The 7,239-nt window shown below is 42.3% G+C and overlaps 1 long non-coding RNA gene across 1 annotated transcript; it reads left to right on the forward strand.

The window, feature by feature from the left end:
* The first annotated feature begins 350 nt into the window (after positions 1 to 350).
* LOC310712310 lies at positions 351 to 2,156 on the forward strand. The gene is made up of 2 exons (XR_014528846.1): positions 351 to 588; positions 1,491 to 2,156. It is a non-coding gene; the product is annotated as an uncharacterized lncRNA (long non-coding RNA).
* The last annotated feature ends 5,083 nt before the right edge of the window (positions 2,157 to 7,239 follow it).

Raw genomic sequence — 7,239 nt, forward strand, 5'->3', positions numbered from 1 at the left:
GTTTTACCCACAGCGCCACCTGTGTCCCTTTCCCTGCCTTATGGAAATGGAAAAAGAGGCTGCTGCATCAAGACAATGGTCCAACTAGTCCAGCATCTTGTCACAGTGCCTGAATGAAAAGCCTGGAAGCAAGATCCAAGTGCCGCAACACCCTCCCTTCCAGCAACTGGTTTTCAGAATAAAAAAATTCCTTCCAGTAGCACCTTAAAGACCAACTAAGTTAGTTCTTGGTATGAGCTTTCGTGTGCATGCACACGAAAGCTCATACCAAGAACTAACTTAGTTGGTCTTTAAGGTGCTACTGGAAGGAATTTTTTTATTTTGACTATGGCAGACCAACACGGCTACCTACCTGTAACTGGTTTTCAGAAGCGTTGCTGCCTCACAGCCATCAAGGATAGTAGCATTAACCTAAGAACATAAGAAGTGCCTGCTGTATCAGGCCAAAGAAGGCCTATCTAGTCCAGCACCCTGTTCTCACAGTGGCCAACCAGCTCTCCACAACCAGGACCCGAGTAGAAGGGCAGCTCTCTCCCCTCCTGCAGTTTCCAGCAATGGGTGTTCAGAACTTCCACTGCCTCTAACCATGTAAGCAGAGCAGAGCCATCATGCCATATAGACAATACTTGTGAAAGTATATCTGCCTCTTGTTTGCAGCAAATATTTCTTTGTGGTGTGGAGAATGGTTAATATTTCACATTTGATGAAACCCACATGATTCTGCATCTTTAGTGTATTTAGACTTCATGGCACTGCTGGGGAAGAAGGTTTTTGCCTTTCAGCTCTGTGGGCTTCCTGAAGCATCTTGTTGTCCAACTGCTATGGGGAATAGAATGCAGAACTAGATGGATGCTCATTCTGGCTCTGCTTATGTGCACTTGTAATTATATTAACTCAGGAGTAAGCCCTAAGGTTGCTAGTAAACATGCTCAGGACAGGGCTCTTTAAAATTCCCCTTCAGCAAATTTTGCAATGAGCTATTGAAATAAGTGGAATCAACCTCTATAACTTCTTAAAATTTATCTGGATGGCCCCTGAAACCATGCCATGAAGGGTGTGGGGGGTGGTGGTTGTATTCCTGCAAGTTAAGCATTTGGGAACACTGAAAACAAGGTGCTTCATTTTAAAAGGTGTGCAAGTTCTGTTGCATGCAATGGAACTTCAAGGAAAACACAACTTAAATCCCTCTGAAATAAGATATTGCAGCACTCCAAATCATTTGCCTATGTATGTGCATAGAAAATATTAGATCTAGCTGAATGGCAACACATGGTGATCTGCATTTATAGTGGCAGTGCATCCCTAACTATTATTATTGTATAATTATAAGATTATTGTAGAAGTGGATGCGGGTGTGACTTTCATAAAGGGATCCTGCACTTTGTTACCATGCTACTGCCCATAGGTTCACAAAAATGTCTTGCTTTTAGTTCCTACTTAACAGTGAGTGCGGTCCTATCCTTAAATTATGCTAGTTGAATTTCTGCTAGATGTCAGTGAAACACCATTGAAGAAGAAGAAGAAGAGGAGTTTGGATTTGATATCATGCTTTATCACTACCCTAAGGAGTCTCAAAGCGGCTAACATTCTCCTTTCCCTTCTTCCCTCACAACAAGCACTCTGTGAGGTGAGTGAGGCTGAGAGACTTCAAAAAAGTGTGACTAGCCCAAGGTCACCCAGCAGCTGCATGTGGAGGAGCAGAGACGCGAACCCGGTTCACCAGATTACGAGTCTACCGCTCTTAACCACTACACCACATTGGCACCAGGGGCAAAGCCAGTGGGGGATACAGTGAAGAAAGAGCTGATCTGTATTCACAGATGAGTCCTTCCCTTTTCCCACTAATAGTGTATCATAAAGAGATGGTGTAAACTAACACAGTTCCAGTTATCAGAGAGCCCCCAAACTATGACCCCTGCTCTGCTGGCTGTAGCTGATGGAAGTTGTAGTCTAAAACATTTGAAGGACACCATGGCAAAGCTGCTTTACGTGCTGTAAATGTTTAAGAATTTTTAAAGTTTTTGTTTTAAAAAACAACCTAGAAGAAACATCTTAAATTTGGCTTGTATAACAAAACTTTCATTGTCTAGTATCTGCCAAGTGTTGCATGTGACAAAAAATGACTAATAAATTTAATAATAGTCATAAAAATGCTACATACGCCTTGCTGTATTTTTTATGAAAGTGCAGTGAATAGAAAATTCAGTCAAGCAACCTATCAATTTTCTTTGCTGAAATTTGCTCCCCCACCCTTAAACCTTTCATTTGTTTGAGGCCAGATGAAACTGAAACCAGTTCTATGCCTTTAAAGAAAGGCTTAAAGAAAGGACTTAGCCTTACAACAAGTCTGTGAAAATTAATGCAAAAGGTGAGCTTTGGAAAGGAAACAATAAAGCAATAAAATGGGAATGAGATGAGTTTATCTCTACCACAGGAAGGGAGGAGAGGAAGGGGCCGAAAGCCTTTTGTGTGTGTCATAGGATCAAAGAAGGTAAAAGATGTAGGAAAGCCATTGAAAAAGTGTGAAAATGTATGCGTTATAAGTACAAGTAATCGGCACAGCATTTTCCTTGCTTATTCTGTAAGGTCAGTCTGCATAGCATTGGAATTCGTAATAAACACTCTTTTGTTTGAACACCGAACCTGATCATTAATTGGCCTCCCAGGTTACCCACAGGAAAGGATTTTTCCTTATCACTGTCACCATATACCACAAAGCAGCCTCAACTAGGCATATGTATTTCTTTCTATTTTGAAAGAGCAAGCCTATGCAGCTTATCAGTAGTATGACAGAGGCTACTGCTTTTCAGTACTCAGTAAGGAAAGCATGCAAAATATCTGGAGCTGAGTGATAATACTGTTGTAGAAGATGTTCGATATTTACTGAGGCCCTTTACAGTCTATGTGGGCTGAGTTGCTTGGATGAGTCATGCAATATATTACATTAACAAAAGAGATGGTACTCACAATCCAAATTTGATGATGTGCATGTGTGTGTGATAGAAAGGTAAAGGCAATGTATAACCTTTAGCCTTAAAATAATGAAAAGTTTAGAGTATAACTAAATATAAATTTCAGATCAAGTTAGTCATACTTATTATGCGTCCGCTTAGGTTTTATTTATTTATTATTATTGACATACCGGTAACTATAGAAACAAAAATCTTTTCCATCTCCTATTTCCTTAACATGCATTCCATAACTCAAAAAAACCCAATTCCATCTTTTGGCAAAATCAGCACTACCTGGCCTTCCTTCCCTTCTTCTGACTAGCTCCATCAACTTGTCTGTTACAGCCAATTCCATACATGTCATCAGCCATTCATTCCCATTCTGTTGGGCCTGTTGGCACTTCTGTTTTCTTGCTGATTCAAGAGGGTGAATCCAAAGAAAGACTTCAGATGATGTTCACATAATGGCCATAAGGTCCTGGTACGTTTTGGTTGGCAGAGGCAGTGAGTCAGGTATTGCAATCCCGTGTCATATAGGGTTTTATAGCTTAAAAACAACACTTTGAATTGGGCCCAGAAACATAGACAGCCAGTGCATGCATATAAGATTATATTGCAAGATATCATAATTAAGTGACTAGCATAAATAAGGAGGACGTTAGATAGTTTAGGAGTGGGTTGAGTTCACCAAGCTCTTCCTTCAATCATTAGCAGTTATTAAGATGCCCTCCCATTTGGCATTATTAATGGCCCATTACCTTCCCTTTGTCTTTCTTAATGGCTTTTCTCCCAAGTGATTACCAGGCCATCATTGCTATTCCAGCAATTGAATCTGCTGAATCCAGGAATTAGAAGGGGCAAAGGTATTAGGCATTCAGCTTAACCACTCAAAACTCATAACGGTATTCATGACTTACATTAGGGGTTGGCAACCTAAAGCCCATGGGCTGGTAGCGGCCCACAAGGCTTCTCTAACTGGCCGATGGCGACCCTTTCCACCCCCCTGTTGCCCCTCGCCGCCCAGTCTTACTGGCGCGGCGCGGGGACCGACTTCTGGGTTGATTGCACCTGCGCACATGTGCATGGGCACTCCTCTGACCCAGATGTGTGCCGAAAGCGTGTGCGCACGCGTGCGGGACTGAGAAGCGCCCATTCGCATGTGCACAAGCTATTTCCAGCGCACTTCTGGGTCGGAGTAGTGCCGGAAATAGTGTGTGCGCATGTGCACGGGCGCTCCTCCGACCCGGAAGAGCGCGCATGCGCACACTCTCCAGCCCATCTGACGGACAGAGTGTCAACTGGCCCATCCTTGGATAAGGTTGCCAACCTCTGACTTACATCATGTTGAATGAATCAAACCAAGGCCTTGAAAACGGGAAGACATTCATACAACTATATACCAAATCATACTAAATCATATGATATACCATCCAGCATTTTAGCACTGCTGGTTTATTGAAATAGCTGCCATTTCTAACACTGCATTTAAAATATAAGAAAGCCCATTTATAGGAAAGCACCCTCAGAGTCATTTGCCTCCTAAGCGAAAATAACTGTCCCCAACAGATTTAAAGCACAATATTATCATCTTCAAATAGGGTTTTACTACCGGATAAATATACCAGGTAGAATTATAGCCTTATCGTGACTTTTTTATTTTAAAAAAGTTATATCAATTATAAAATCCAACTGAAATCTACTGGATTTGCCCACATATGTTTGACACCAGGGCAGCATTTAAAATAATTTAAATTATTGCATTAAAAAAAAAGTTTCACAGGAATTTCTGCCACTTTCATTTGGCAATTTTTAGCTCTTCCCATAAGTACTGAAGAATGCAACAGTGGAATTTGCTCAGATTAAATTTTTCATATGCAGGTAGGTGCTGCCATCTAGTTTTTAGTCTGAACTCTGCTCCATATTCTTGAGAGCCTTCTTTCATGTGAGATCAGCATCTCCAAGAGAATGTACAGCAGCCTTTATTTCAGAAGACCTTTTCTTCCCTGAATTGTGTGAAAAAGTCAGAAGAAGAAGAAGAAGAAGAAGAGTTTGGACTTGATATCCTGCCTTTCACTCCCCTTAAGGAGTCTCAAAGCAGCTAACAATATCCTTTCCCTTCCTCCCCCACAACAAACACTCTGTGAGGTGAGTGGGGCTGAGAGACTTCAGAGAAGTGTGACTAGCCCAAGGTCACCCAGCAGCTGCATGTGGAGGAGTGGGGAAGCAAACCCGGTTCACCAGATTACGAGTCCAGTGCTCTTAACCACTACACCATGCTGGCTAACAGCACAACCTTCACCATATATTTCTTATAAGTAGATCCTATTAAGTTCAAATGGGACGCAGGTGGCGATGTGGTCTAAACCACTGAGCCTTGGGCTTGCTGATCAAAAGGTTGGCGGTTTGAATCCCTGTGATGGGGTGAGCTCCCGTTGCTTAGTCCCAGCTCCTGCCAATCTGGCAGGTCGAAAGCACCCCAAAAAAGTTCTGGCGGAGAAGGTAAACAGCATTTCTGTGCGCTGCTCTGGTGTCGGTGTTCTGTTGCGCCAGAAACAGCTTAGTCATGCTGGCCACATGAGCTGGAAAAACTGCGGAGCGGACAAACGCCAGCTCCCTCGGCCTGTGAAGCGAGATGAGTGCCGCAACCCCAGAGTCATTCGCAACTGGACTTAACTGCCAGGGGTCCCTTTAACTTATTAAGTTCAACAGCGCTTACTCCCAAGTAAGCTCGGCTACATATTTACTGGCTAGTAAGGCCTACTAAAAAGGTAAAAAGTAAGGCCTACTGACCTCAGTGGGACTTACTTTCAAGTATGTTTGTATAGGATTGCATTCTTAGCCCTCTCATGGAAAAACTGGGGGGGCTGTTGCTGCTATTTATTTATTTATATATATATATAGCACCAGGAATCTACATAAACAAAAATGACAGATCCCTGCCTAGAGGGCTTTGCAACCTAAATGTCAAAAACATGAGCGGCAGCTGAGGGATTGGAGAGGCAAAGAAATTTCCAGTGCTTGGAAACCTCTTTTTTAAAAGGAGCTAGATCCTGATCATTCTTTTACCAAACGAATTAGTTCAGTTCAAGTTCATCAAAATGAATGTTTTAGTTCAGTTCAAACTCATCAAAATTATCTCTTTTGTTCAAAAAAAATTCATCTCCAGCAAAAACATTTCAGCATGCAAAATGTTACAAGCTGCTTTGGTGATGTATGGGGCCCTAAAGTAAATCAGAGGTATTACACAAGTAATAAGATATCTGACAGACAGAATGTCAACAGGTAAAGCTTTTCCTATAATTGTATTTCCATACTAGAAAGTGCATACCCTGTTTAATCTGTGCCAGTCACACAGCTGTTAAAGGCACGTGACATCATTTCCTTAGTTCTTGTATCTTACTTCTCACTGCAAGCTGCTCCTGTTGGAACAGAGCAAATCTCTTTGGCAGGGAAGATACAGGAAATACCTCATGTAACTTCTTTCTGATTGTTTAGCAACAATGTTTAAATGTTTTAATAACTTAAGGAGAACCTGCTGGATCAGACCAATGGCCCTTCTAATCCAGCATCCTGTTCTCACAGTGCCCAGTGCCCACAGTGTGGGAAAACAGCAAGCAGGATTCGAGCACAAGAGCAATCTCCCCTCTTGTGGTTTCCAGCACCTGGTATTCAGGAGTGTTGCTGCCTCCAGCTGTTGAGGCAGAGCATAGTCATCATGGCTAGTAGCTACTTTGTCATTTAAGTGATCCCAGCCATAGCAGCAGATAGGTCTTAGAACCATTGCCTCCACAATTTGCTTTCTAACTTTCTTTATGTCAAACTGACTTCATTATTTTAATGAAGGGAATGAATATAAAGAACTAAGAATCAGACAAAATACAGTCATACCTCGGGTTAAATGCGCTTCGAGTTGAGCACGTTCGAGTTGTGCTCCGCGGCAACCTGGAAGTAACGGAGCGTGTTACTTCCAGGTTTCCCCGCTTGCGCATGCGCAGACACTCAAAGTGACGTCATGCGCATGCGCAGACATGCCATCGCTAGATATGTTTACCTCTAGATGCGAACGGGGCTCCAGAATGGATCCCGTTCGTATCTAGAGGTACCACTGTATACCGAAATGAACTTAATTCACCTTTAATTCACCTATCAATTATGGGACTACTTTTAGGCGTAGTTCAGAGATTTTAGAACTAGTTCAATTGAACTAGTTCCTCCCAAGCACTGGATGAATCTGTGGAAATGTGAGTTTTGTGTCAATTTGGAAAGTAAGTCTTCTCCTATTGTAGCA

The sequence above is a fragment of the Podarcis liolepis genome (assembly GCF_965112155.1).
Source record: "Podarcis liolepis genome assembly, chromosome: 7".
NCBI classification, from domain to species: domain Eukaryota; kingdom Metazoa; phylum Chordata; class Lepidosauria; order Squamata; family Lacertidae; genus Podarcis; species Podarcis liolepis.